This window comes from Macaca thibetana, chromosome 8 (genome assembly GCF_024542745.1).
Source record: "Macaca thibetana thibetana isolate TM-01 chromosome 8, ASM2454274v1, whole genome shotgun sequence".
In the NCBI taxonomy this organism is placed as follows: Eukaryota; Metazoa; Chordata; class Mammalia; order Primates; family Cercopithecidae; genus Macaca; species Macaca thibetana.
The window spans coordinates 131660621-131668942 of record NC_065585.1 but is presented as its reverse complement, the minus strand read 5'-3'; positions in this window follow the sequence as shown (position 1 = coordinate 131668942).

Here is an 8322-nt window from a genome sequence, read left to right as displayed (position 1 = left end):
TGACTGAGTAATCAGAATCCCTGGGAGATGTTTTAAAAATTTAGTTGCCTTGGCCCTGCCTCTAGAGATTAGAGTTAGTGGATTTTGGAGGGGTCTTAGGCATGAAAATGTTTGGAGGGTTCCCAGGCGATTCTAATATGTAGATTGACTTATAAATCACTGCTGGAAAGCAGTGATTGTCACACTGGAGCATGCATCAGAATTTTCTAGTGGATTTGCTATTGTTCTGCTCACTGGTTTCCCTAATCTTGCCCTAAGGAAATGGCCTGGTTGCCTCGCTAAGCCCACTGCAGGCTCCTGATTTTGTTATCTGTGGTTTTCATACTTAGGGCAGGGCTTCTTCATCTTTAATGGGCATAAGAATATCCTGGGAATCTTGTAAAATGCAGATTCTGGGTGGTTGCCAGAGGCTGTGGGAGTAAGAAATGGGGGTTGTTTAATGGGTATAGAGTTTCAGTTCTGCAAGATGAAAAGATTTCTGGAGATAGGTTACACAATGATGTGAATGCACTTAACACTCCTGAACTGTCCACTTAAAGATGGTAAATTGTAGGTTATGTATATTACATGTTACTAGGATGTTTTAAAAATGCAGATTCAGTAGGTTTGGGACTGGGCCTGAGATTCTGAAGTTCTTGTAAGTGCCCAGTGATGCCCTTGCTGTTGTCCCAGGGACCACACTTGAAGGAGTGAGGGTATAAGGTGCACCAGGACTACCTGGGGAACTTGGTTGAATGAAGACTCTCCATCCCCATCTCAGAGATTTGATTCAACAAGTCTGAGCTCTTGGGAGTAGGTGCTCTGAATTCACTTTGAGAAACAATCTTCTCTGGGCTTCACTTCCAAGGTCAGACAGGGAGATAGATCATTTACAGATGGGAATTGATTCTGATATTTACTTTCTTTTTCAACACTCAAAGTTTCTCTGTGTTTACTGCTCTATGGAGTCAGTGGCCCACCCTCGTTCAGCGAGCTAGAAATGGAAAAAATTCTCCACTGGAAAAGGAAGTACGTGTCAGAATCGAATCACCCAGGGCTCACTTTCGCAGGCTGTGGGTTTAGAGTTGCCCTGGAGCTCCTGGAATACCATATCCCGCAGCAGATCAACCTCAGGGGTCCACAGTGTGCCACACCTCACCAGGTATCCCCCAGGCCCCCTGTGCTGTTACCAACCCACCCCCAACACCATCTCCAGTTCATAACAAGACCCAATAACCAACCAATCCAAACCTACTCCTGGCAAGTCTCAGAGCCCCAGAGTCACTCAAAGACACACAAAGTACTCTGTATATGCACCTGCTACATGACCAGACCTCAGCCCTCTCGTCTCATTTGCCAACAACTGTGAGGCATGTATTGTTATCACCGTTTTATGGGTGAGAAAACAGGGGCTCTGCTAAGATAGGTAACATTTCCCCAGTCATAGAGCCCGTGGGTGACAGAGCCAGGATTTAAAAGTAGCTTTTTCTGGCAAGAATGCCCAGGCTCTTTACACTGTGGAGACCTGTTTCCACGGGCCAGGAATCTGGGCCAACAGTGGATTGCAGCCCAGGAGCACTGATTAGCGTTTGAGCTGTGGTCCGGATGCCAGGAAAGGGTCCGCCATTCAAAGTCACATCTCTGGTGCTCACTGTCCCCAGCGAGGAGCTCTTGGAGGAGGATCTCTATGTGGAATAATTTGCATCAAGGGATAAACGAGGCTTAGCCTTCCTAACAAGTTTTTAAAAGAGAAACTTGAGCCCGTGGTTGCTGGAATGTGAGGGAAATCCATGGGCCTGTGTGTGGGGGATGGGGTGTTCAGGGGTGTTCAGGGACTCTCCTCTTACATAACATCTTAGAAACTGAAAGGAACCCTTTTTTGGTTCTCCTTTTCTTTGTTTCAGGAGAGGTTTCCATAAAGCAAGTTGAAGTATGAACATGGTTTAATATAAATTCCCACATGTCAGTTTACAAATTTCTTTTTCATTTAACACCTTCCCTCACCTTGTTCTAAGTAGGAATTGAAGATGAGATTGTTAGAACACAGATCTATGTATTTATACAGCGTTTACTGGGCACCTTTTTACCAGATTCTGAGCTCAAGCTTCAAAGCTTGAAATATAAAAATCAAAATAAAATGTTTGGCTCCAAGAAACTCAGACCCTTGTGGATATATACAGTTGACCCTTGATCAACACAGGTTTGAACGTGAGTCAAAATCTACTTATATGTGGATTTTTTTTCCAATAAAATTTACACTGAGGGTTGGTCATGGTGGCTTACGCCTATAATCCCAGCACTTTGGGAGGCCGAGGCGGGCGGATCACTTGAGGTCAGGAGTTTGAGACCAGACTGGCCAACATGGTGAAACCCCATCTCTACTAAAAATACAAAAAGTAGCCGGGCATAGTGGCACACGCCTGTAATCCCAGCTACTTGGGAGGCAGAGGCTCGAGAATCACTTGAACCCGGGGAAATGGAGGTTGCAGTGGGCCGAGATTGCACCGCTGCACTCCAGCCTGGGTGACAGAGGGAGACTCTGTCTCAAAAAAAATAAAAAATAAAAAAATAAAAACGTACACTGAGTGTGCCTGCCTCTCCTGCTCCCCCTTCCTTCCACCTCTTCCACTTCTTCTGCTGCTGCTACCCACCCACCCCAGTGCAAGACCAACCCCTCCTCTTCCTCGGCCTACTCAACGTGAAGACAACAAGGATGAAGACTTTTATGATGATCTCCTTCCACTTAATGAATAGTAAATACATTTTCTCTTCCTTATGATTTTCTTAATAACATTTTCTTTTCTCTAGCTAGCTTGCTTTATTGTAAAAATATAGTATGTAATACATGTAACAAACAAAATACGGAGTTGATCAACTGTGGATGCCATCAGTAAAGCTTCTGGTCAATTGGACACAATTGCTAGTTACATTTTGGAGGAGTTAAGTTATATGCAGATTTTTGACTGTGCAGGGGCTTGGCGTCCCTAACCCTTGAGTTTTTCGAGGGTCAGCTGGAATTGTCCTGGGTGCTGAGGTAGCTTGCAAGAGGAAACAATAAAATATCAGGAGGAGACATTTTAGCTGAGACTTGAAGTGTTACTGGAAAGGGGTCCCCATAAAGACCCCAAGAGAAGGTTCTTGGATCTCACACAAGAAAGAATTCAGGGCAAGTCCATAGAGTAAAGTGAAAGCAAGTTTATTAAAAAAGTAAAGGAGTAAAGAATGGCTCTTCCATAGGCAGAGCAGCAGCTTGACCTACTCAACCAAGGATACTTATGTATAGTTACTTCTTGATTATATGCTAAACAAGGAGTGGATCATTCACGAGTTTTCTGGCAAAGAGGTGGGCAATTCCCGGAACTGAGGGTTCCTCCCCTTTTTAGACAAGGGTAACTTCCTAACGTTGCCATGGCATTTGTAAACTGTCTGTGCACTGGTGGTGGTGTCTTGTAGCACACCGGTTCATTATAATTACTGCATAATGAGCAGTGAGGACAACCAGAGGTCAGTTTGTTTGCCATCTTGGTTGTGGCGGATTTTGGCCGGCTTCTTTACCACGTGCTGTTTTATCAGCAAGGTCTTTGTGACCTGTATATTGTGCCGACCTCCTATCTCATGGTATGACTCAGAGTGCCTAACCTCCTGGGAGTGCAGCCCAGTAGGTCTCAAGCCTTATTTTACTCAGCCCCTGTTCAAGGTGGCACAGCTCTGGTTGGAACGCCTCTGACCAAAGGATGGAAAATCTAGGCCAGCAGGCAGGGGCGAGAACCTTCTGGGAGGAAGTTCAGGGAAGGGCACTTGAAAGCCCATGGCAAATGGTTTTCCATGGAGCTAGGGGCTGCGTGAGGAGGCAGCAGGGTGTAGAACCAGAGCAGCAGGCAGTGTCAGATTGAACCCCTAGCGAGGTTTTAGTAAAATATTAAAGTATGGAGGTCAGGAGATCGAGACCATCCTGGTTAACACGGTGAAACCCCGTCTCTACTAAACAAAATACAAAAAATTAGCCGGGCGTGGTGGCGGCGCCTGTAGTCCCAGCTACCTGGAGGCTGAGGCAGGAGAACGGCGTGAACCCGGGAGGCGGAGCTTGCAGTGAGCCGAGAAGGCACCACCGCACTCCAGCCTGGGCGACAGAGCAAGACTCCGTCTCAAAAAAAAAAAAAAAAAAAAAAAAAAAGTACCATCACACAGAGGTTATTAGCAGAGGTGAGCAGACCGGGTGAGACTAAGGCCCTTCAGATGGCCAGGCAACACTCCGGGTCCGGGACAGTGGGGACCGGAAGGGGAAGGGAGCCTGCTGGAGTCACACGAGACCCTGGGGTTTGCTTTCACTTCGCCCTCATAATACACCTCGTAGAAGCCGATCCTCCAGTGTGGGATCTGAGGCTCAACAGCAATGCCAAAGAAACACCAAAGGAATATGTCAACAAGGAAATGCAGAATTTGAGTCTAAAGAATAATGATGCCTTAACGACAAGTGGAAAGACTACAGTTTAGATTTTAAAAGTATTAATGCACCTGAAGTAATGTTGGAGTAAGTTAAAGGTTTTGGTGGTTTTTTTTAATTTTTAACCCCCTCTCTAAATAGCTTTGCTGGCTATTTCTGAAAGTGCTAATAATGACACTAAGGGGTGTTAACTCAGCACATAATACATGCTGCGCGTTTGCCAAGTGCCCTGCTCACCCCTTTTTTGGCAGGAACTCCCGGTACAGCTCCTTTCAGCTTCCTTTCAGCTCTGCCAAAGATTCTGTCTCAGCAGCTTTGGATGGAGTTTTCGGGCTTCCTGGCAGCGTCCGTGGGACCATGAGGTCAGGGTGGCCTGATTCCTGTTTGCCCAAACACAGGAGAGCACTGTATTTTTTTCAACCTGTTTTTTAACTGTTGCTGTAGACAGTAGGAATTTACTTCCACCCACGTTTCCCCGCCCGGCACCCACACAGGCAGCGCAGCAACAATCACACAACATTTGCAAAAGAGTCTTTAAGTCATTTGGCCTTCAGAAGATTACTTGTGTCATGGAGAAAGGCTTTTGCTCTAGATGAAATCACAGAGTGTTGGAACTGGACTAGACCTTAGATTCCACTTTGTACTTGAGAAAACTCAGGCGGAAATGGGTTAAGTAAGTTGGATCTGGTCAGCCAGTTAGTTAGTGGCAAAGCAGCACTCATGAATCAAATGTAACTTTCAGCCAAGGCTTTCCCGTTATTCCTCCTCTTAACTTCCCATCAAGCCATTTAAAAGAGAAGTGACTGGAAAAACAAAAGAAGGACAATAGAGCTAATCACTTAATAATCAATCATCCTGATCCCTTGGTAAGTGGTATAAGTCAAATTCTTCTGAAATGTTTCATAGGGAAAGTTTCTACTGAACCATACTAGTTTAGTCAGATATTTCTTCTTTGATTCCGCAATCATCTCTAAAGAAATGCCCAGAGAGAAGCAAAATTTCAATCCAAAAAGGCAGAAGCCTCTTGCCAATCTGAGAATTTAAGGCTACAAAAATGGTGTCAGATCATAGATGTTAAGAGCACTTATACTCCAGAAGTCTGGGAATCTGCATATACTTAAAAAAACTTTTTAAATGGGGTTTTGCCCTGTTATCCAGGCTAGAACGCAGTGGCAGGATCATAGCTCACTGCAGCCTCGACTTACCAGGCTCAAGTGACCCTCCTGCCTCAGTGTCCCAAGTAGCTGGGATTACAGGTATGTGCCACTATGCCCAGCTAATTTTCTTTTTTTTTTTTTTTTTTTCCAGAGATAGAGTGTTATGTTGCCTAGGCTGGTCTTGAATTCCTGGTCTCAAGTGATCCTCCGACCTTAGCCTCCCAAAGTGCTGGGATTACAGATGTGAGCCACCACGCCTGGCCTGCATATACTTTTAAAATATTAATCTTTCTGGCTGGGTGCAGTGGCTCACGCCTATAATCCTAGCACTGTAGGAGGCCGAGGTGGACAGATGGCCTGAGGTCAGGAGTTCGAGACCAGCTTGACCAACATGGAAAAAACCTGTCTCTACTAAAAATACAAAAAATTAGCTGGGCATGGAGGTGCATGCCTGTAATCCCAGCTACTAGGGAGGCTGAGGCAGGAGAATCACTTGAGCCTGGGAGGTGGAGGTTGTGGTGAGCCAAGATCATGCCATTTGCACTCCAGGCTGGGCAATAAGAACAAAGATCCATCTCAAAAAAAAAAAAAATAATTGATCTTTTCCAGAAAACTGGAACCACATCATGGAGAATACATTTTTGTATTTTATGTACCTGCTGCACAAAATTCATCTCCTCGATTTTAATCTAAAATCCATGTAGCGAACTGTCCTTTACTACAATGACTTTGCTCTGAATCAAAACCAACTGATGCCAAGGAGCTGGAAGCCTCACACGGGAAGGAACTGATCCTTTAAAAACCAGGTCTCCTGTAAACAGAGGATGCTAAAACTGTAAAAGAAGGCTACTGAGTTAAGTCTTTGCATTTCATACTGTATTCTGCCACATTCCAAAAAAAGGATTTCATGCCATCAGGAGACATGTTCCATAATCAAAGAAACTATTCGCCTTTTGAAAATTATGATGATATGGTTTTATATATACCGGCTTGCTAACACCACCAGAATTAGTTTTAGTTTCTTAATTTGTCTGAATTATGGTACAGCATAATGAGCTAGTTTTTTGTTTGTACTAAGATGTATATCATCTAAGAAAGAATGTCTCAGCTACCATTCGAACTCATTTATTCCACTTCCAGGAATTCCTCCTAAAGAAATATTTCAAAAGAGAAAAAAATGCAAACCATGCAGAGATGTTTATAATCAACTTTTATTTATTTATTTATTTATTTATTTATTATTTTTTTTTTTTTGAGACGGAGTCTCACGCTGTTGCCCAGGCTGGAGTGCGGTGGCGCGATCTCGGCTCACTGCAAGCTCCGCCTCCCGGGTTCCCGCCATTCTCCTGCCTCAGCCTCCTGGGGACTACAGGCGCCCGCCACCGCGCCCGGCTAATTTTTTGTATTTTTAGTAGAGACGGGGTTTCACTGTGGTCTCGATCTCCTGACCTTGTGATCCGCCTGCCTCGGCCTCCCAAAGTGCTGGGATTACAGGCTTGAGCCACCGCGCCTGGCCAATCAACTTTATTTATGATAGCAAAAAGAAAGAATGAGTAACAAGTAGACTATGGTTAAATAAACTATGACAGCAACTCAGAATAATATGCAACTGTTACAAGTAACACAGAGAAAAACATAACAGAAGCAATTACATGTAACTATTATGTCTCATAATTGTATACTTTAGAGTTTACGAATTGTTTTTGTATTACCTTACTTCACTTGTTTTTCACAACAGCCCTGTGAAATAAAAGCAGTTATCTCCATTTGCTGATAAGAAAATAGACAAGTGGAGGTGAAGTGGTTTGTCTGGGGTCACTCATGAAATATTCAACACGTGGACCACAACGATCTAAAACCATAGGTACATAGATCAAGATTGGAAATAACATAACAAGTTGCAACTAGTTACTCCATTAAAGCAGTGTTTTTCTCCATGAGTACATATGTATGTGTTATTTGTAAAACTTCTTTAAATACTGAATAGGTCTAAGATTATTTATCCTAATCATTGAAGTTCTTCAGCTTTCTTATGAAACATCAAAATCTTGAGATTACCTATGATATAAGTTCTCCTTGCTTTTGCAGATACACACAAATCATATTATTTCAGGGCCTGCATTCCCATGAAGGAAGGAAGATTCTCAGGGTGCCCAAATGGCAAGTGGCTTTTACATCTGGCCTGCCCACTGTCTCCCCAATTCTGACGCTGCTATGGCCACAGAGGAGCCCTCCTCACTCAGTCTTGCTGGAGTCATTCACTTGTATACCCACTAAAGAGATTCCTCTCTGAAAATTAAGGCCTTGGAGTCCTTCGGCGCTGGATGTTTCCAGAGACGCTTTCAGGACAAGTGTCCTGCAGTAACCAGAATGATTTGATGGGTATATGTGATAAAGCTCTCGGCTTGTGCTCCTGTTGTATTGTGACAAATCTACCCTCACCGATATGTTGCTGCCTCTGTGATATGGTTTGATTGTGTTCCCACCCAAAACTCATCTTGAATTGTAGCTCCCATAATCCTCCTGTGTTGTGGGAGGAACCCAGTGGGAGGTAATTGAATCATGGGGATGGGTTTTTCTCATGCTGTTCTCGTGATAGTGAATAAGTCTCACGAGATCCGATGGTTTTATAAAGGGTGGTTCCCCTGCACATGCACACGCTATCTTGCCTGCCGCTATGTTAGACATACCTTTGCTCCTCTGCCTTCTGCCATGATTGTGAGGCCCCCCAGCCATGTGGAA